We start from the raw sequence: 23,921 nt of genomic DNA on the forward strand, positions 1-23,921 counted from the left end.
AATAGGTAATTCGCTGGTTATAACTAAATTCGTAGATCTAAAAAATAGTAACTGGGCTGCATCTCAGGCGGACTGGCCTTCTCACCAGAGGGCCAGGTCGGGCCGGTGGTGGAGGGAGGCCGAACCAGGCCGGGTTGGGGAGGTTCTTGGTGGCCCAGGAGGCAAAGGAGAAGGGTAGGTCGCGGTCAACGCGAGCGACCGGGCGCGTCTGCAGCATCTCCTCTCGAACAGAGGCAGAGGAGAAGCATGTCGAGGCGCTACTCGACCAGAAGCAGGACGCGACTCCGGCGAGGGAGATGGCCGGCGCTCTCAAGCATGGGGAGGCGCGGCTCCGGCAACGTCAGCAGGGAGCGGCGAGGGGCGCGTGACCCAGCAGGTCCGAGGCGGAGGCGGCAGCGACGGATGGAGGCGAGGCGGACAAGCTCCAGCGGGGAAGCAGCTGGCGGCACCGGCTTGAGAGGAGGCCGTCGGTGGAAACGGTGGGGAAGGAGCAAGGCGGCGGCGACGCGGGTCTCAGGGAAGGAGAGGCGCGGGATCTGGCGCAATTCCGGCGAAGGAGAAGCAGAGGAGGGCTCCCGCAGGCGACGCGACAGTAGGCAGGGGTCAAGGCCGCTGGGGCCTGGATGACACAAGACTTGGGGAGGGGAGCCGGTCTAATGGGGAGGCCGGGTACGACTCATCCTTGTCCTCGTGAAGGAGAACGACGGCGATGGGGACTCCAGGCCGAACTCAGGCCATGGCGCTGCTGCTACTGACGGCGAAGGCGAGCTCCGGCTGGCGAGGGAATTGGTGAAGGAACGGCAGCGTGCATGGAGCACGATAGGATGCAGGGGTTACGTCTCCTGCTTGCCGCATGGGGAAGCACCAACGAGGAGGAGATGCTTGGGCGGAGGCTGGACGGGACTTGGCGACGAGGAGCTCCGAGTCGGAGGCCGGGGTCCATGGAGGTTGCTGTTGCGACTGTCGATGGCGGATCCCCTACTCACAGAAAGAGAGAAAAACAGGTAGATGAGAGATGGAAACGGGAGGAGCACGGGATGATGAAGAAGAAGCGGGCATCGGCGCTCATCTCCGACGAAGCTTGCCGGCGGCGAAGTGGCACGAGGCAAAGGGGATCGAGCATAGAGGCGCAAGAGGAGGAGCTCGGGGCTGCTTCGATGCTGCGCTACTGCTTGGGTGAGGCAAGGCGGCGGATGGATGGATGTGTGGTGGAGGCAGAGAGTGGAGGCGGAGGGGATTGGATCAGGCGAAACAGTGGAGGCGCTGGGTTGGCCGATGGGGATCCCAAGGAAAATGTGGCGGCGGCGGGGTGAGGGACAAAAAGCCTAGGTTTTAGGGATTGGTCTAGGAATGGACTATATATAGCAATAGGATTTTTGGGCAGGGGCTAATCTGGTCCATCTATTCTAAATCGGATGGTCGAGAGAAAAAAATAGGTAGGGCGTCCAAATAAGAAAACAGTGATGTAATGTAGATGTTTGGGGATGATCCGAATCCAACGGTCACGAGTGTCCGGTCGGGTTCGGGGAAGTTTCGAACGCGCACGAGAGGTCTATGCACGGCGCAAAGAGGGGTAGGCTAGGCTTAGGTGGACTATGGAGAGCGGGTTGGTCTGAGAGAAGAGAGGAGATATGCAGCCCGACACGGTTTCCGGAGACCGAAAACGTCTGACGAAAAGTCCGGCTATACTGCCGCTACAGTTATCCGTTGGGGCGTCAAACGGACTCCGAATGCGATGAAACTTGGCAGGCGGCCTACCTACACTATAATAAGACCGCACGCCAACTTTCATCCCATTCCGAGAACATTTTATGGCCACTTATAAAATACTATTTCGGACATGCCACGGGCGCGTGCGAGTGTGGTTGGGCTCCGAACGGACGACAGACGGGACTGGAGGAACCCAGACAAATGCAAGTTTTGAAAACATGCCAATGCAATGCGGATGATGACATGGCAAGATGCAACATGCAAGCGAATGACAAGTCAACAACACGAATAACTGGAGGACACCTGGCGCAACGGTCTCGGGGCGTTACAACCTAGTATATATATATATCTCCCTAATAATAAAGCACGAATTGAGTCTCCAGGTTCACCGTCATGGCATTTTTGTGAAATAGTCCCTGTTGTTTTAGGTATTCAACCCACACTCACGTCCCTAAGTGAAATAACGATTCGCAATAGAAAAAAGGTCCCAAATAGGTGTGCATCGCCCCCACCGCTTCGCCTCGATTGGCATCGTTGCAGGCCACCCCGCCGCTCGACCTCGCCTCACACCAGAGGCGACCACCACCATCCTCTCCGCTCCCTCCCCTCTCCCAACCCGATATAGATGCCTAACCCGCGGGAACCGGCAGGCGGACAGCGGGTAAAACGAGGCACGGTGGTGGCTCGAGGAAGACGGCAGATGTGTGCGCAGCGTCGCCGATCTGGCGGGTGGTGCGGCGGCTTGTTCCGGTGCCAGCGGCGTCCTGCTCATCCAGAGAAGGAGAGACAAGGGCCTGAGGGAGAGAGGAGACAAAGGAAGAAAGGAGAAGGAGAAGGGGCGCACGCAGGGTGAGGGAGGCAGTCGCCGGCGATGGCAGCTCCGGTGACTGACCGACAGGCTTGCTGCCAAATCGCGCCCATCGGGCCACGCTCTGCGCTGGCTACGCCGACTGCCGCGTGCCGCCGAACGGCGGCGGTGGAGCCTCCATCGTGGAGGATTACACCGGCTGCCCCGCGCTTTCCGAGATCCTCCGCATCCTCCCGATGAAGCGTCGTCGTCGCAGGAGGACTTTGATGCCTCGATCACCGGCAACCTCCTCCAAATCCTACAGGAGGTCCAGGTACAACATCTACAAAATTGTGTTCGTGTATGTGGGGTCGACAGATGAATCAATCTTCTTTCAAGTTTCAACCCAGCAACCTTCGTGTATGTAGATGTGTATATCAAGGACGCACAGATCCATTGGCCTGCGTACCACACATCCCTTCACTAATTCCATCGGTGTCATTCTTAACAAGGTAAGTATGATTCCCCCATCCATTATTTTCTTAATTGATCTTTGATCCTTGATATGCCTAATGTCCTTACATTTTATTGATTCTATAAACGATCTCAAACAGGAATATACCAAGATTTGGATGGAACCAATTTTTAGGCCACAATTCCTATAACTTTCCTTGTCAATTTGATAAAATTAGATGTGTGATGGAGGTTGTAACCTATTACGGTTTACATTGTCAGAATTCTTCAAGACCCTTTGTCGATCCTCACTATCTTTGAAACAATCTGATTTCTGTGTCATTGCTAAACATATGTATATATTTGGTGTGCTGGATTTTCTGATGTATATGCTATATAAGAGGAAGCTATTCGACAATCCTTCCCAAGTTGGTACAGATTAACTCGATTTTATTCAGTAAATATTTATGCTTGATAGATACAAGCCTTCCTCTTTTGCCCTTCTTTTCTCCATCCTCTGTAGGTCTCCAGCACATGTGAATCATTGTCGTCAAGAGCATGCTTGTGACATCATTACAATACGTGATGCAGGGCAAAAGGATGTTGTCAGGAATAAAAACAAATTTAATCATTTCCTATTCTTTTTCCTTGCCTGTTTTCGCCGTTATATACACTGTATTTCCCATTGTAATGCACAGCCAAATTTGTATTCTTCAAAGTTTTAGTCATCTCTGCTACAACTAAGTGTTCAATTGCAATCTCTAGCCAAGTTCCCTTTGTTGTTGTGTTAAATTTCAGGAAAGGCGGCCAAGCAGCTCGTGGCAGCCGTGTCGCGTCTACTCCACCGCTGCCTTGACTTGCCGACGACGTCGCTGGTTGGGCCGCAGGGGGGCAAGATCGTCGTGGGACCCATTGCCATGGGCGCCGAGTATGCTTGATTGCCATGTCAGAGGCAAAGGTCCTAGAGCTTGGTGGTGTGTGTGTGATTTTTTTTCTCCCGTTGCAATGCATCAATCCATTTATTCATGCATCCATCGATTTACTTTGAATTTTTTTTCAGTCGTCGAACATTAGCTGGATTGGTTCATGGATATGCAGTGTGACAAGTCATGTGAGATGAAGGTAGTGAACTGTCTCAATGTGAAGCCAAGTATGTGAAGGATATGCCATGGATGATGTGGACAGGTAAGGGCAAAAGTTTGAGTTGTCGAATTTTGTGTGATCGAGATCCTGTACGGCCAAACCTAAAAATTTCAGTGAAGATTCAGATTACATATGGATTCCTTTTTGTTGCCTACAATGCTATAATCACACTAACTATGTGCATGGAATACCAGAGATAATGCAAAAATTGCTTGCCAATAGGCAGCTGGGCGCATGCATAATTGTCGAGGAGGCCGAAGCCAGCGCTATTCTGGTTTGACTGAATAACGTATTCTGAGGCTCCCTTGTGGTGGAGATCGACTATGCAGTGGGGAAAGGAGCTAGGGGCTGATTCGTAAGCAGAACATTGTCCTACCCAATTATTGTTGATATTAAATCTGCATTGAGTAAATATCACATCAGGGCTGTCGGAAGGACAAACAATGGGCTGGATCATGAACTAGCCAACGTTTCCAAAGCTCATGGAGACTTTGTGGTTGAGGATGATGTCCCGGACCATGATCTGCTCCGGAAGGAAAACGATGCAGCCTTGGCGTCGGTATCAGGCATTTTGATGGATGTAAAGCAGACTTGATTGTCTGTGATGGCGCCCCTGATAGTAAGCTTGCATTGCTAGACAAGTGGCCGATAACCATCTTACATGTGTTTATGGTACTTCTGTTTCTTACTTTGCTTTGGATGATTGCAGTTACTGGACTTCATGATATGGACGAGTTTGTTCTGTCCCAGCTTATATAGGCGGTTGGTATATTTTTCTCTTTCTCTGCGTCAATTTAGATCAGAGATACTTTTTGGAAGTAATTTGCAGTATCCATAAGATGCAGTGTCCAAAAATAATGCTACCTTAACCCTGTAGTTTATGCTTAGTATTCTACCTTAAAATGTTTACTTTCGGTGCATTAGCTTCTTTGGATTTTAATAATGAACATTGGACCATTTTTACTCAACCTTTGGATAATTTTTTGTTGTTTATGTTGTAGAACAACATGGTGTAACACTATGGTTCCACTAACTTGATATATTTTCCACTAATGTCCTTCCTGCTTCCATCTACCTTGCTGCCCCATCTCTCCTCTACCAAATTCCAGCTTCATGGTGGATTCATCTACAGGTAGTTAATCTCCTAGCGCTGAATCACTACACAGCTGCACATGAATTGTTATGGACCATTTGTTTTTCTTCAGGAATCCACACCTACGGCAGTTCTCCTAGAAACCATCTGCCTGAAGTTCATCTCCCTACCACTCCGTTAGTACTTCTCTCACCCCATATGCCCTTGGAAGATCACATGTCTCTCTCATCTTACTCACAACTGATTGTTATTGTTTTGCTGCAGATTTTGTGTCAGAACAGAGAATTGTTACAGTTGAGATCATAGACAAATCTTATGTTGCAACAACAAGTTTGGAGGTTGTGCTGAGAATTAAAATGTCAAGCTTCAAAAAATAGATGCTTCAAGTATTTAATCTCTTTCAAATACTCTTATCATGTTCCTTTCAGTGGTTAGATCCCACAACTAAGATATGTTTGCTTCACACTCATGCTTGTAATACGCCTATATGGTTCCTTATTTCATCATGTCCACGTTTGTAATTCTCTGGTGCAGCAGAGCTGACCGATAGTAGAGGTTAACCTTCTTTTTAGCCAAAGCTTCTAGTATTTTACTAATTATATGTGCTCTTTGGTGCAGCACTCACTCAACATATTGATATGTAAGTCAATTTTAACAAATAACTCTTTGCTTTGTCGTGGTGGCTAAAATACATCACACTTATCTGCACCTAGAACTGAATATTTGATTCTTTTTGCACCTAGAACTAAATATTTGATTCTTTTTGCCTGCATGTCAATAGTATCGAAAATGATGTTCATAGTTATCCAGTTAGTTTTGTGAGAACTATATATGATAAACTACTAGAACCAATAGGATAAACTATAGTAATACTGTTGCATTGGAACACATGATTCTCTGGTTGATATTTGGCATGATGCTTGCATTCAATATCTAGAAACCTGCACCTCAAACCATATGAATGTGATCCCTATATGGTGTTCCAGTGGTGAAAACTGGAGCATATACTATATTAAAAAAAATTGTTACACATCAGGCATACATTGGATGGACGAACCATACAAATAGTAGTCAATCTGATATGGTTTAGTTACATATACTTTTTTGTTTTCTTCTGGTGTGTAGTCATCTCTTATAGTGACCACAAATTAGTACATATAAATTCAATTTTATGATCACTGTTAATATGAACAAGATTCTTGCTCTATGTCATTTATGGTTAGTGATATGTAAGAGTGAGCTGCACTATTTTTTTCATCCTGTTAGCAAAGCATCACAGTACGAGCTATATTCAGATGTACATGATGGTAGACGTGCATATCATGCTGGTTTTCTACTCTACAGTTTTGGGCACCCATGGTGTCAATTTTGAACTGGCATAGTCTGGATTATAAAATGTTTCAATGCATGTGAATATGGCCTGATTTATTAACAAAGAGAACTCTATATGCTTTTTTTGCCCAGTGCAACGCACGGGCATTTGTATATATATATATATATATATGTTGGTCACCCCCCTGCGACACGTACTATACACCTAGTAACACATCCCTAAAATAATAAATCCTCCTTGTTCGTCAAATGTACCTCTCTCTCTAGGTCAAAGTGATGGACGACGAACTCGCGGGCCCAGCGCAAAAGCGAAGCGTACATCGCACGCGAGTGATCATCCTATATAGGACTACATACCACCGCCTGCATGTGGCCCAAAGAGGTGTTTGTGTGATGTTTGTATACACAATGCACAACTTTGATGTGGCACCACATATATAAGAAACCAAAAAGCCCCCACAGAGAGTGTGATATAGGGTGGAACCCTAGATAGCCATTCTTTCATGAAAGGAGCGGATACCGCGATGAACACGAAGAACACAAGGAGAAATCACGAAGGGAAACACGACATGATAAATCAAACCAACAAGATATAGTCACACATATGCTAGATCCTCGAAACACAAAAGGACATACAAGATCCACGATCAACAAGGGACGATACAAAGGTAACCGATTCTTCTCTGTCAAGAGGTCTTGAGGGGGTTCTTCCTGTAAAGGGGTCTTGAATCCGCTTGGGGGATCTTCTCCAAAGAGGTCGTGGACTCCAAAGGAGAAGTAACCAAGTGGATAAGAAAATCTCTATCTCTAATATGAGCTATCACATTGCTAACCGTAACTAGGAGGAGGAGGGGGTCTATATATAGTGCTAAGCCACGAAGGGGTAAGTGAGGGGAGAAGGGGTACACGGGCCTCCACCCAAGTCATGCGCGCAGGCAAAGGCCGGATGGTCTGGATGGGGGTTCGGATGATCCGGGCATCGTCCGGATGATCCGGGTCCTCGTCCGGATGATCTGGCTCTGTCGGGTGGATTTTGCAAGCTTCAAGTGTCGTGGCTGTGGGATTACCCGGATGATCCGGTGGGCATCCGGATGATCCGACTGAGTCTGGATGATCCGGATGGAGGTCCGGACATCCAGGCTGACTCCAGCAGCCGCTCCGTCTTCTCCTTTCTTCCGTCTTCTCTTCCATGCTTGGGCTTGGTCCTTTGAATCTCCATGGTCATCTCGTATCAGCCTGAGTATACACAAGGCCCATGCATGAGGTAGTAACCATGTCTCATATGTGGAGTGAGTTCACCTTGTGTCCAATGGCGTATGGTCGAGGTCTCATCGTATGTCCTCTTGGGGCTTGGGGAGTAGTCAAAGTGTACATGGGGATGATCATAGGATGCTCCGCATCATCTCCCCTCCTTGGGAATGATCCGACCTCGGATCGTGATCCTAATCACCATGGAAACAGTTGTTGTGGACGGACTTGTAGTTGGACGGAGTTGAAGACATTGCACAATCCAAGTACTCCAAGGTGTCGCCGGAGTGGTATACATGCAAAAAGAGCAAACACAAACGACACTCGAAAACACAATACTTAGCAAACACAAAGTGTCCATCATGTAAGAACGAGTCTGTGCGGCAAGATTGTTCGTGACAAAGCTCATGAAGCTTATCAAGATGATATAGAATGATACGCAAAGTGTTCATGGGAGCAAAAGCATTCATTGTGCACAGAAATGTGTTGTGAATATGATCAATGCAACCACGGTGCAAAATGATGTCATAGTGAGACGATTTATCAATTGCATGAATATGGCAATGGATGCTCAATATGATTAAGTTATCATGCAATTGATGGTAGGCAATATGATCATGATGTAAGAATATGTCATGAAGAAAGATCACAACAAATTTGCTAAGAAAGTGCACAAGATCATATATCATGGATGACATGGTAATACAAGATGCAACAAGGCAATCATAATGTGAGGCAATCCATGTATAAGATGCAAATTTGTTATGTGTGGTGTTGTACCAAAGCTCGATGTTGTGGCACTCCTCAACATGAAGGTCAAGAGGTCCATCTCCAATGTCGGTCCTCTCTCCAATATGTGTATCATGTAGACAAGAAGAAGGAAACAACATTGAAAGAATGACCCATCCAATATGCGTATGTGAGGATGGTTCAAAGGGAAGGAGTTCACCTTATGAATGTTCTCGGAGATGTTGGAGTTGCACGTCATGTACGCCTTCACATAACCAATATGTCTCATGATAGTGGTGCCTTGTGATTCCTTCAAAAAAGGAGAACATGACAAACACTCGGAAAAACAAATGACGTTAGTGTGAAAGCAAAACCTATCATTCGTGTGGTGAAATACTCAACAAGTGTTCTCATCATTCTTGACATAAGAAATGACAAGGTGTGGCATGGTGTGAAAGCATATGATGCGACTACAACCAAAGACATCAGGCACTATGAAACAAGCAAGATTCACAAGTAATATGCCCAAGTCTCCAGGATAGATAAGCATAGCATGGGTGCACTAACTATAATGGCATATGAGAGGTGCAACTAAGGCAGACAAGAGACAATGATAAAGATATATCACGTGAGAGGCATGAATATATATGTCATCAACCCAAGAAAGCGAGTAAGAATGGAACATGGGTGATGCGACAAAGCTAGCAATCAAAGTGATCAAGTCAAACAAGCTAGTAGTGCGAAGATGCAACGTACTAGTATGAATCATAGTAATCATGGCATGTGTGCAAATAGTGGGCATATATAATGCACATGACATATCACAAGCATGAAAACAAGATATGAGCAAAGTGTCATCATTGTATTGGCAAGGGGATAATTAATTTGGTGCCCTTAGTTTTGTCCATCGGCAGGTTTACCCCTAGTTTCCGAAAACACTTGTTCATGCCCAAACCACTTTGCTCCTGTTATGCTTTTGCCCTTTGACCGTTTGACCATCACTTTGAAAACTTCATAAAAAATTCATACTAACTCAGAAAAATTCAAATAAGATATCAAAATGTTCAGAAAAGCATCACCTATATGTGCATGTCATTTGCATTCATGAAAAAAGTGTTGGCCAGTCCCCATCTCAGTTTTAGCTCATATGATCTTAGCATGAAAAGTAAAATCTAAAAAAATCTAAAAATTCTAAAGAAAATTGGTGGCAAACTTTGACCAATGTTTTGGGTGCTTGCCAAGTTTCATAAGGGAAATGACATTCGTGGAAGTCGTGGTAAAAAATGAAATTTTGGAGCATTGATTTTTGTTTTTTTGCCACGACTTCCACGAATGTCATTCCCTTATGAAACTTAGCAAACACTCAAAACATTTCTCATAGTTTGCCACCAATTTTTTTTAGAATTTTTAGATTTTTTAGATTTTACTGTTCATGCTAAGATCATATGAGCTAAAACTGAGATGGGGACTAGCCAACACTTTTTTCATGAATGCAAATGACATGCACATATAGGTGATGCTTTTCTAAAAATTTTGATATCTTATTTGAATTTTTCTGAGTTAGTATGAATTTTTTATGAAGTTTTAAAAGTGATGGTCAAACGGTCAAAGGGCAAAAGCATAAGAGGAGCAAAGTGGTTTGGGCAGGAACAAGTGTTTTCGGAAACTAGGGGTAAACCTGCCGAGTGTGACCCAACTAGGGTCATAAATTCAATTATCCCATTGGCAAGAGGTTTTATGTAAATAGCAATGGAACATCATGGCTCTCCCAATGCAAGAGTCAACAATAGCATGAGGCATGTGGTAAACATGGCAATAGCAACAAGGATGTCCACCAAGTATGCAAATACACATATGAGTAGTAAAATGGCGAATCATCTGTAGATGCAAGAAATGGTCACAATTGCATGGCAAAGGCATAGAAGCAAGCATAACATGCAAACTGAACATGGTAAAATGGGCATAATGTGACAAGTGATATATAGCCCATAGCCGTGTGAGAGCCAAGTAAAGGGAATGCACAAAATCATTGCGCAAAGAGAACGGTGGTAAGGATAGTTCACTCGATCCCAAGTCATCTTTGCTCTCAAGAGCTCGTTTCGTCAACTCTTGGGATTGAGAGGTTGATAAGTATACGTGAGTACCTACACAAAACAAAGACGAAGGGAAAATTGTGTGCGTGTGTGTGTGTGTGGTATATGTACACATCATCCATTATGATGCGCACGTGCATGTGTTGGTTAGCACAAAATAGCCAATGCTCAAATAAATGAGATGTGTGATATAGAAAAATGTCATCAATCATGAGAGGTTGATTATTATTGATAGCATAATGGAGACTCAAATTATGTAATGCATCATGAGAAATAGGTAGAGCACTGTTATTCATGGAATGCATATGGTGCACGCAATTATGGTAATCATGCAAAGTATGGAATGCATCAAAATCTCCTAATATGTATGAGGAAACTATGGGGGTCTCCTCATGATCATTAGTGGAAACATCATATGGAGAATATTGACAACATCCGAAACAAAGCATATTTGGTTCTATGTTATCATGGCATGGTGTAGTAGATGAATTGCGCAAATCATGTAAAGTAAGCATTGCAATATCATCACAAAAGAAACAAAAGCCAATGACCATCATCTCGTAATTTATGCCATAAGTGCAAATCGATTTATTTCAATGGGGCTTGCATAGTTACTATGTTGAGATTGAAATGATGCAATATCGGAGATCTCACTCATCGCATATGCCAAGTTCAATGTATTGTCAAACATGACGTGACCAATAGAATTTTCACATGATATCCTATGGAGCATAGAATCAAAACTAGGCAACTCAACATGCTCATCATCATATTCATCATAAATGGGTAAGTCATGACATGAAGAATTCGCACTAGCATGAAGCATGGGTGGATCAACATCATGCAAGCAATCATTGGTGGGATAGTCACCATCACCTATGTTACCTTTGGATAATCTCTCATGTGTTGTAGGTGAGGTGTCAAAGACCAAGTCGTGGTCATCTTCATCTTGATGGAACCATGTGGGGGTGCATGATCGTCCACCATGGCCATCATCATCTCCATTGGAGGCATGGACTCATCGAGGACATGCATGTCGTCATATAGGAGACCTAGCACCAAAGAAGAAAACACACTAGGAGTAGAGGTTAAGTCATTAGAAATCATAGTGGCCTCACATGCCGTGTCAACTACCTCACTCACTAAGTGATGTGTCTCACTCACTCCCGGTAAGATGCTCTCACTCATATGGTTGGTGGAGTCACTCAAATGGCTCTCAACCTCACATAGGATGTGTGGCATGCTCTCATATGAGGGGCTAGTGGTGGTTACACTTATCCTCTCATAGGAAATGCACTCAATGTCACATATGGTGGAGTCACTCATATCACTCATGGTGGAGTCGCTCTCCTCACATGGGAATTGGGGCATCTCATCACATGTGGGTGTCAGAGAGATGTTGGTGCAAATGTCTCCATGCTCAACTCCTATCGCCGCCTTGGTTGAAGGGATAGTCCCATGCTCAACCTCCTCATCCACAATGACTGCAAAGGTGAATGCCGTAGGATGTGACAAAACATCACTCTCCTCCGAGAACAAAGAGAAGGTCTCATGTGCGGTCTCATAGCTTGACTCGGAGTAGGAGACATATTGGGGCGACGTCTTCATTTTGTGGAAGACATATGTACTCGCCGCCATGGTCAAAGGGGATGGCCCTTGCTCGACCGTCTTGTCGCGGTCTTGTTGTAGGAGGCCCATATAATGTGGCACCTGGTAGCTCGTCTCCATGACCGAAGGGAAATTCCCATGCTCGGCCATCTTCCTTGAGGGGCTTCCAAAGATGGAAGTGTCGCCCTCGCTCGTAGGTGGTCGCCTTGTTGTTGAAGATGTCGATGTAGGCGAACTCATGGGAAGTAGGTGAAGATGTCGTACATCCAAAGGAGAAGATGCCTTGATAGCACTTGGTGAGGATACCGAAGTGGTGGTTGTAGTAGCCGTAGCGTCCTCTTGGTGGTGCTTGTCTCGCAGTCTTTTCTTGTGCTCATGAAGTTTGGCCGTAGCTTGATGTAGAGCTTGTTGGGACTTGTAGGTTTGTGCGTGTCGAGCATCTTCATGATGATGGTGTCATTGTTGTTCTTGAGCTTGTAGAAGATGTTGTTCGTCGTCATCGTGCACATGATGCTTGGAGGTGACTCGCCCTTCATGACGGTCTGGATCACGAATGTGATGGTGGTCGCCATGGAGATGTGGACATGGACGAATTGCGCTTGCATCGCTTGGCCGCTCCGAAGATGATCGACTTGCTCGCCTTCGCCTTGAGGATGATGAAGGGGAAGAAGAAGACTTGTAGTCGGCCACCATGTCTCATAGTTGATAATTTAGCTCGTCCAACTTGGTGCCGATGTACTCCCTTTTCCTTGCTTCAGAGTGTCGTATGTCGATGGTGAGGTCGTCAAGGCGCTCTCGCAAGCTAGATTGCGCACCTTGCATTTAGTGTTGTAGTCCGAAGATGGACATTTTGGTGATGTAGTTGTTTGTGCCGTCGTTGTCGTGGAAGACCGGAGATGAAATGCCTTGCCTATCCATCACAAGACACGAGCAAATATGAGTGGGAGAAAGATAATAACTTATCCCAAATGTACCTTGACCGAAGTTGAAGATGGATCAATGATCACTCAACGATGTAACAAGGAAATGGCACAATTGGTACTGTTTCTCGTCGATTTCTCACACCTACACAATTAAGGCTTATGGGGTAGCTTGGTGAGGGTAGTGGCACAAAACTTTGATGCAAAATTTTAGCAACAGTCAATAATGTTGAAAGAGATTCACAAATTCGCAAGTGAAACAAGTATACCAATAGCAATGAATGGCACACGGAAACACACACACGGCTAGATAAATGGGGTCGTGCAACCAAGGAATGAGCACAAAATGTGGAATCCACGAAAAACGCTCGTGTTGACAACTCAAGAGAGACGCTAGCACAATTGCTCAATAGGCGGATACGACACTCGTGCACAACCTATAAGATGCAAAACGTATGAACTTTCTATCCAAAGTATGCTATGTATGTATGGTTCCTGGTGTTTTGCACATGATGATCCAAGATGATCAATATGGTAGTATGATATGTAATGTGTCGATGCTATGGCACTTGCTTATAAGCTTCTTTGCTCTTTCTCTTTTGCTTAAAATCTTATTCTCATTTTTTATACGACCACAGTGCGAAATGCACAAACCAAGATAGCAATTGTGTATATGCGGGGAACAATCTTGTGACACAAGGGATGATACCAAGATGATATGGTATATATGCAATGAAAGGTACGAATCACTAATGTGCACAAGTAACATTGTCAGGAAATACTCAAATGGCTAGTCTCAATAGGCAAGTAACGCAAAATGGGCTAGGGGTTATTAATGCAATTGCAAGAAGAATGTACATTGGTGTCGTTGAGGTTACCGTCAATGGTTTGTCGAGTGTACATAAGGACAGATAATGATGAAGTGGTCAATGTCGATGATGACCTCGTGGTGATAATGAGTGGCGGTGTTCTGGATGTAGACCCATTCCTAATTAGTCGAAATACCTTAGGAAATGGAAAAACCACGAACTCAAAATCTCAAATGTCAAATGGTGATAGTGGAATGCGGTGGTGGTTGCGGAAGTATTGGTGGGAACCGGTCAAAATGGGTTAAGGTGGCGGAAGTGTATGATGGGCTATACACGGTGTCGAAGTCGGAAGAATGGTCCCTAAGTAGCCGAAACACCTTAGGAGACACAACTCACAACACAAACAAAATTGGGTTAAGTTAGGGTGGCAGAAATGTATGTGGGGCAAGGTTATGCGGAAGTGGTAGTGCTGGTTGATGAAGAAGCAACCGTCCCTAAGTAGCCGAAACACCTTAGGAGACTCGAATCACTACTGAAGCAAACCCTAATGCTATAGGGAACAAAATGGTTTAGGGTGCGGAAATCGGTGGTGGTAATGTGGTAGATATGGTGGAAGCCCTAGGCAAAGATGCCAAAGTTCCAAAAATTTGATGGACTCAAATGGTGTTGGTAGTATTTTTGTGGGATGGGGGATGTCAATAGCTTCAAAAAAGTTAAGGAACATCAAAATCAGACCCCAGATGAATTAGTTATGACCAAAACAGAAATCTGTCCGTGTCAGCTTCAGGGTTAACCGGACATCCGCGAGGATGTCCATCTCATTCGGGCTATGTCCAGATGACCGGGGAGTATTTCCAGATGATCCAGGTTCGTCAACTCTGGTTCGGGTATTCAGGTGCGTGGGTTATCCGTCTGGGAGAGGGTCCAGCTGATCCGGGAGGTGTCCAGATGATCCGGGAGCACTTCCGGATGATCCGAGCAGGTCAAACTTCTCGGGATTTCCTCTCGGGGACGAATTTTTGGGCAGAAAATGGATGATTTTCAGGGCAAAATTGAGGAGATTTCGTGGATGGAAGATGGGGAAACTTTGGGAGATGCTAGATCCACTCGAAACCAAGCAAATCCATGGATGAAAATCAACAAAACATTATCCAAACCAACAAATGACAAAAAATGGGGCTATTTTGGTGGGGATTTTTGGATTTAGGACGAAACCAACAAAACAAGGCTAGAAAAACAAGGGGTAGGGGCTCCAAACTCGTGATCAACCTTGCTCTGATCCAAGATGATGTTGGGTGGAACCCTAGATGGCCGATCTTTCACGAAAGGAGCAGATCCCGCGATGAACACGAAGAACATGAGGAGAAATCACAAAGGGAAACATGAGAGAATCACTCAAACCAACAAGATACGGTCACACATATGCTAGATCCTTGAAACACAAAAGGAGATACATGATCCACAATCAACAGGGGACAATACAAAGGTAACCGGTTCTTCTCCGTGAGGAGGTCTTGAGGGGGTTCTTCCCGGTAAAGGGGTCTTGAATCCGCTTGGGGGATCTTCTCCGAAGAGGTAGTTGACTCCAAAGGAGAAGTAACAAAGTGGATGAGCAAAGCTCTATCTCTAATATGAGCTATCACATTGCTAACCCTAACTAGGAGGAGGAGGGTGTCTATATATAGTTCTAAGCCACGAAGGGGTAAATGAGGGGCGAAGGGGTACACGGGCCTCGGCCCAAGTCATGCGCGTAGGCAAAGGCCGGATGATCCGATTCCTCGTCCAGATGATCGGGCTCCGTCGGGTGTATTCTGCAAGCTTCGGTTGTCATGGCTGTGGGATTACCCGGATGATCCGGGGGCATCCAAATGATCCGGATGAGTCCGGATGATCCAGACGGAGGTCCGGACCTTCGGGCTGACTCCAGCATCCGCTCCGTCTTCTTCTCCTTTCTTCCATCTTCTCTTCCATGCTTGGCCTTGGTCCTTTGAATTTCCATGGTCATCTCATATCAGCCTGAGTATACACAAGGTCCATGCATGAGGTAGTAACCATGTCTCATATGTGGAAAGTGACGGTTCGAAGAGGAGTGAGTTCACCTTGTGTCCAATGGCGCATGGTCAAGGTCTCATCGTATGTCCTCTTGGGGCTTGGGGATGATCATAGGATGTTCTACATCAGAGCGCAAGGTTCATGATGTGTGCTATGTGCTACATGTACGCCCCCATTCGACGCGTGGTATATATGTACTTCTACTTTATATCACAGACCAAAAAAGAATCATTCCTTCATAGTGAAATTAACCTCTCTCTTGTTGGTTCAAAGTGGGAGGACAACCTCCCATGCCCATGGATGGAAGCGCCACAAGCGAGTGAGTTCCTATATGGAAACCATCACCTACATGGTATTGTGTGATGTTTGAATACCAATATAATGTACAACATTGATGTAGCACCTGCCTAGGGAACCGGAAAGTCCCCACATGGAGCAAGGTTATGACATGCATATATATAGAGTATTCATGTTGCCCCCTCTTTAACATGTACATACTCCTACCGTGCATATACGTAGCACAAACCAAAAAAGAACCATCCTTGTTGGTCAAATTAAGCTCTGTCTCGTTGTACGTTCAACTGGTCGACGACGACCTCGTGGGCCCATAGAGAGAAGCACATGCGAGTGAGTATCATAGGACAAAACCATCGCATTCATGTGCCCATGTGTTATGTGATGTTTGAATACCCGATGCACAACTTTGATGTGGCACATGCTTCACAAACCGGAATCACACTACACCACAATGAGTAGCCCCCTCACTTCAAGCCGTTGGGAGGGTGTGTATGCACGTGCATGAACTTTGATATGGAATCTCACCATTGTCCCCGCACACATGCCAAGATGAATCCACCTTTTGGTAAAATGCCTCTCGTTGTCAGTGGAAACTGAAAACCTTTGTGGGCTAATGAATGGGCACGTCGCTGATAACCGCACGAGGGATAGTGGCCAAGAGGACGACCAATGCATGGCCCGAGCATGTATGTATGAAAGGGTTGTGTAATGCTTTAAATAACCAATTCACGACTTTGATCTGGCATATAAGATTAACAAAATGATCAATAATCCCACACGGAGGTCCACGACTCATAGTGTACTATCGGACCCCTCCCCCACCCCCCACAAATAGACACACACACATCTCGCACCACCACAACCACTCTGAGGCATGTCAAACTTTTTCTGCAGTGAACATGTGACCAAAGGCGGAGTGTGGTGTTAATTTAAAAAAAACAGACATCATTCGATCATTTTTATACATTAATTGATTTCCTAGGGATTTAACGTGCAAAAATCAAATTTGAGCTACATGTGCACCAAAATGGATTGCAAAATCATATGTGTCCCTGGGTGCATGTTTCCCCGTGCAAGAGATTTCAAAACTTTGAGAATATAGATTTTTAAAATTCAATAAATCAAAAACTTAGTTGAAATTCATGAAACTTATCGTGGTGTCATATATGGACACATGTAGACTGTGATATTATATTTGTCAAATTTGAGACTTGTTTTGATATCTTCTTACAAATGGGAGATTACTAATAACTGGCAACCAATATCTCATACGGACTATTTATTCGGACCATGTGCGTTGGACCGTTCCATGCTTCGGTTAAGCAGTAAAGCGGCAAAATGAATCATCAATAAACCAAAAAATATATGTGCTGCCACACGCCCCGTGTGCCGTGCGAGCAGGCATGAGTTGACGGGATGCATGTGAGCAGTCCGCCGCATAGGCACACAGGCAGGCATGCGTACATGTGTGCGTATTGACGGGAGGCGTGCGAGTAGCTGTGTGAAATGATGGTACGAATGGTAGAAGTCCACCGTGTAGGCTCACCGGGAGGCGAGACAGCCTTTGACCGCCTCCTGCCTCGCTCCCACTGGTCCGTATTAATTGCACGCCTGAGCCACTGGCCATAATAAGCGGCCGCACCCGCGGTCCATAGTGGTCACCAACGTCTAGACTCTGGAGTGTATGAGGATGCCGCCAAAGCGCATCATCAGAGGGAGTGGCGACGCCGGGGCTGGTGAAGCACCCACGCAACTCGTGAAGCTTGGCACATAGGTTGCCGTCGCCGCTGACGAGGTCTCACGCGGGCAGCAACATGACCTTGACTTCGTCGACGCCGTCATGCCCCCCACCCTCCACCAAGCCGGAGCCAGAGGTCAACAGCAACTCTGGCAATGACTGCGACTCCGACGGAAAATCGGTTAGTCATCTATATAGCCATTTGTGCAGCAAACATATCATGTGTTTTCTCTGCTTATTCCCCCCTCTATAATTTTTTGGAATACAAAACCTATGGTTATGTTGTCTCAGTCCATGAAATCAGAGTAATTATGATCCATTAGACGTGCGTAGTGTATTGATTGTTTGATTGTCATCCGTATAGAGTCAGTGATTAATTGTTTGTTCTGTACAGATGATTTTGCTAATAATCCGACTAGGGTTAGCTTATGTGCTAATTATTCGTGGCCAGATCTTGAGAATTGATTTTGAATGTCATACATATATGTTTGTGCCTTTTTCTTCCAGATCATGATAATTGATTTTGAATGTCCTACATTTATGTTTTTGCCATTTTTTCTTTCAGATTGGTATGTACACAGATGAGGCTCCGACCAGTGCCACCGCCGGATGTAGATCTTGGACCCGGCCGTGCGGCCAGAAGCAGCCCCGCCCCCTGGACCTGAGGAACTAGTAGAATCTCCAGCGGACCGCATCAGCGATCTCCAGGATGACATCCTTGGGGAGATCATCTCCCTTCTCCCCACCAAGGATGGCTACCGCGCACAAGTCCTCGCATCTCGGTGGCGCACCCTGTGGTGCGCCATGCCTCTTAATCTCGACTGTCGTCAGCTATCTGCCGATGATGATTCTGAACTCCCCGAAGCCATCATCTCATCCCACCAAGGCTCCGTTCAACGCATCTACATCTCGGCATGCTACCTACTGGACATACCCTGCACGATGGCCGACTGGCTAACATCCTGTCAATTCGATAAACTCCAGCAACTTGAGTTCTACCATTACTACAACAATAGGGTACCACCAAGAACTGCATCTGTGCCCTCACCACCGATGCCCATCTCATGGTTTTCCTCCTCTCTCCACACCTCCACCTTGACCTGGTGCCATCTAGCTGACAATCTGGTACAAATTCTTCGACTCCCACTTCTGAGAAAACTTGCGCTTGTGTTGGTTGATCTATCGGTGGCCTCACTTCACAACATCATCCACTCCAGTTGCCCTCTGCTGGAGCATTTGATGCTTGTTTTTGGACTAGGAATCCATATCCCTTGTCTCAAAATAATGTCGACTCACCTTGTAAGCATTGGAATTCATTTTGAAGGGTAGGAGCTCATCATCTAAGATGCCCCTTCACTTCAAAGGTTGCTCCTTGATTGTTGTTATAAGCTATCGCAAATAACAATGGTCTTTGCGCCTAAAATGGAGACCTTGGGTGCATTTCCTCATCCGTTTGAATGTTACAAGTTGGTGGTTGGCTCTACACTTGTTCAGGTACTGTATGTTATCCATGTAAACTTTAGTAATCAGCATTTTTCATTTGTGTGCACAAGTTAAATATCATCTTGGAGTACACTTTCGGTGCTATTATTATGTTCTATGTTGAATGAAGAGCTTGTCCATAGATGGTGTATCAGGGGTGCTGGATTCTGTCAAGACCTTATAAATTTTAATACGGTGTCTTGATCTGAACACCACTATTGGCTTGTTGTGATGCTTTCCATGTCTGGAGAATTTGTATATAAAGGTGATGATTTCACACACATTCAAAGCCCATATATAATGTACTAGAATTAACCACTCAGTTGTTGCTCCTTCGACATACTATATTTTAGACATTAACTGTTTTCAATCTTCATGTATTATTAGGTACTAGGGCTTCGAGAAAAAAAGTCTAACCAATTGATGGCAGAGGAAGCACAAGGATTTTCTCAGATCTCATGACATTCATTTGAAGACAATAACGGTGGAAGGATATGCATCCAACCATGTAAACACTGGCTTTGTCACATTCTTCATGACGAATGCAAGGGCACTAATGTCCCTGAGTATTAAGTTTTTCAACAAGAAATTTCTCATGGAACTGTATGTTGAACAACATAAAAAGAAGTTTCAGGTGGACCTAAGGGCTTCTGATCGTGCTTGACTTATATTTACAACAACTTGTCATCATCATGGACTAGTAGATCTTTTGTAGCGGGATCTTGATTTTGTGGATCGGACCGATCCATTTGATTGTGACTGGCAAAAACTTTGGTTGAGTAGATGTTATTGCCCTGTTCAATACGGGTTATGTGTAAACCTGATGAACAATTAATCCTCGTGCTTTTGTACCTTTTGTAAGCTGGAGTTAGACATTAATGTCCTTTTCAACTAGGGTTTGACCCATATTTTCTTTCATACTGGGCTTTGATCTTTGTTCATTACAGAACCCACAAGTTCTTAGCACCCACCTACACCCCCAAACTTATTTTCAGCTAGCACACCAAATGGGATGTAATTCTTAATAGTAGAAGCTGCATGGTAGTGGAAGATTTGTATTCTGACATTTAGGACCCATGAGGACAACGCCTATCTAGGGCGGTGCCGACTTGACAGTAAACGTTTCGAAACCTGGTTTTAAAATTACTGTAAATGCAAAACTTGCCTTAAAATCATGAGACATCGCATGGTATTATGACATGGCACCAACATGTTGTGATAAAGAAATAGTCTAATTTGGGACAAGTTTTGGTATAAACTTCTTACAAACCGGAGCTTCTCTCAAGAAGCCTGATGGTTCCGAGGGGGAACTTGTCACCTATATGTGTGCAAAACGACGTACGCTGTTTCTCCCCGCCTTGATTTATTTTCAGAGGCAACATGCCACTATAGGAGTGCCGTCCTAAAAAATATGAAATTATTCAGCGTTCATTTTGCTTTTTTATGCATCGTTTGAGTTTTCTAGGCAGTTTTTAACATACTTTGGTGTGTGCGAAGGTCATGTGTCTACTAGCCACCTATGTAATTGGATGTTCAATTTGGTTATGGAATCAAGTCCTCATAAGTACATATATTTTTGTTATGTATGCAATGACAATGCAACGGACCATACTAGGAAACCCGTCAGTGATGAATCCATCAATCGCTGACAATCGTATACCAGCAAATGTTTCCCCACAACACACACAAGGAGAAATTGTCTATGTTATTATGGGTCTTCGCACACATTTCTGATTAGGAATCTGTTTGCTGTATATCGCACACACCTTGATCTGGCTGACCATTTCTGTTGTGTTGCCTAATCACAAACAATTCATCTGAGTGAATTGTATACTGTATATCGCATACACCTTCATCTGACTGCCCGTTTCTGTTGTTCCACCTCATCACAAACAGTTAATCCGACTAAATTGTATGTCGTATATCGCACATGCCTCCATCTGCCTGCCCGTTTCTATTCTTCTACCTCATCACAATCAGTTCATTGAACTGAACCGTATGCCCCGCATCGCACATGCACCTAAAATCTGAATCGTGTTAGATGTATCCGCCATCGCAAATATTTTGCATCTTTTTTGACGAGTTTTTTTACATCACCGTTTGTGATTAATGCATCGCACACAGTTTCATTGAAGGGTCTCTGATCGTAGTGTCACGTTAGCAGCATCTTGCAGTAGTGATGGGTGTCACAAAATTTCAAGCAAATGTTAGTCAAGATATCGATAATGTTGAGATGGTTCACAAAATTGCATGTAAAGAGAATAGACCAATGGTAAATAATGGCACATGGAAACACACACACGGATAGATAAACGGGGTCGTGCAACCAAGGAATGAACTCAAAATTTGGAATCGACGGAAAACGCTCATGTTGCACAACTCTAGATAGACGCTAGCACAATTGCTCAATAGGCGGATACGGCAATTGTGCACAACCTATGAGATGCAAAATGTATCAACTTTCTATTCCAAGTTTGATATATATGTATGATGTTCAGGTGCTTCGATCACGATGATCCAAGATGATCAATACGGTAGTAAGATATGCAATGAGGGTATGCTATAGCTAATGCTTACAAGCTCTTTGTTGTTCTCTTTTTTGCTTAAAAGCTTATTCTTTTTCTTTCTTTGGACACTTTTGCAAAATGCTCGAACCAAGATAGCAATTGTGTATGCGGGAACAACCTTGTGACACGATAGATGATATGACGATACCAAGATGAGGTATGTATGCAATGGTAGGTTTGTATCAATGATCACTATAGTGCACAAGTAGTGTGGCCCGACAATACTCAAATGACTAGTCTCGATAGGAAAGTGTCGCAAAATGGGATAGGGGTTAATAATGCAATGTCAAGAAAGAATGTACAATGATGGGATACCACGATACCAAGATAATATAGGGGTTACCATTCTTGCTTATGGTTAGGGTGTCAAAAAAGTGAAGGTGGCTGATGTCGAATCCTTGGCGAAGTTGAGCGGCGGTGTTGATGATGTCAAACCGTTCCTAGTTAGCTGAAACACCCTAGGAAACGGAAAAACCGCAAACTCAAAATATCAAACGGAACGTGTAAAATGGTGATAGCGGAATGCGTTGGTGGTTCTGGAGTTGACAATGCGGATGTGGTGGTGGTGGTTTATGAACAAGAAACTGTCCCTAAGTAGCCCAAACACCTTAGGAGACTCAAGTCACCACTCAAGCAACCACAAATACTATATGGTTCAAAATGGGTTAGGTTGCGGAAAGCTATGGTGGGTTTGTAGATGATATGGTGGAGGGCCTAGTAAAAGATGCCAAAATGCCAAAATTTAGTGGAGTCAAATGATGTTGGAACCTACCTACATGGATGGGGGATGTCAATAGCTACTCAACGAGCTAAATAATGTTGAAATTGGACTTCGGGAGTGAATGTTATGGCCGAAACGGTGTGTGAAAGTGAGCTAAAACTAGGGCTTTTGGTACCCGGGGGTAGGGGGTGCGGGTGCCCGGGGTGGTCAGGGATGGTGGGTGAAATTTTCCTAGGGGTACGGGGTGCGGGCGCCCGGTGATGGATAAATTTAGGCGAAAATTATGGGAAATTCAAGATTTTTGTGGATTTCGTGCTGGGAAGGGTGGGGATTGTTAGGGAGAGGCTAGATCCACCTGCCAAACAACAAATCCATGGACCAAAACAACAAAATCTCACAAGAACCAATAAAATTGCAAGGAAAGTTTTTGGGGCATTTTTTGTGTGGATTTTCAAATTGGGACCAAAAAGCAATGAAATTAGGCTAGCAAATGGGCGTGGGACTCCAAGATGTGAATCAGCCTGGCTCTGATACCAAGATGTTGTAGGGTGAAACCCTAGAGGGGATCTTTTCACACTCGAAGGGGAAAAAGTGATGAACAGACAAGAACACATGAGGGAAATCACTCAAACAAACCCAAATAACACATCCACTAGAGTAACATACATGAGATCCACAAGCATACAAGAACAATTCAAGGAAAATAGAACTAGGGTAGAGTTCTTCCCACTCCAAGGAGATGGGGTCTTGATGTTGAACTTTTCCAAGAGGAGGCCTTGATAATCCACAAGGATTCTTCCCAAAGAGGGGTCTTGATCTCCAAGAGGAGGGGATACAAGGAACAAACCTCTCTAGTGTCTATCAAATACTTTGCGAACCCTAAAAATGAGCTAGATGAGGAGTACTTATAGCCTAGGGACGAAATGAGGGAAAATGGGGGTACAAGGGTATTTTGACCCTATGTGAAGGCATGCACATTTCGGGATGTCCGGGCTCCCGGTGTAAATGTCCGGGCACCCGGGGATGCCTTGGAGGAGGAGGCCGAGCACCCGGGGCTAAGGGTCGGGCACCCGGGGTGCACCCAAGGGGGTCTGGGCACCCGAGGAGGTCAGAGGAGTCGCGCCCTACTTGGGCGGCCG

The 23,921-nt window shown here is 45.0% G+C and overlaps 1 long non-coding RNA gene across 1 annotated transcript; it reads left to right on the plus strand.

The window, feature by feature from the left end:
• Nucleotides 1-2,233: 2,233 nt before the first annotated feature.
• On the plus strand, nucleotides 2,234-5,722 carry LOC123082013 (uncharacterized). Its single transcript, XR_006438905.1, has 7 exons — nucleotides 2,234-2,831; nucleotides 2,926-3,924; nucleotides 4,011-4,135; nucleotides 4,288-4,712; nucleotides 4,803-5,225; nucleotides 5,299-5,362; nucleotides 5,451-5,722. It is a non-coding gene; the product is annotated as an uncharacterized lncRNA (long non-coding RNA).
• Nucleotides 5,723-23,921: the final 18,199 nt, after the last annotated feature.

This window comes from Triticum aestivum, chromosome 4A (genome assembly GCF_018294505.1).
Source record: "Triticum aestivum cultivar Chinese Spring chromosome 4A, IWGSC CS RefSeq v2.1, whole genome shotgun sequence".
In the NCBI taxonomy this organism is placed as follows: Eukaryota; Viridiplantae; Streptophyta; class Magnoliopsida; order Poales; family Poaceae; genus Triticum; species Triticum aestivum.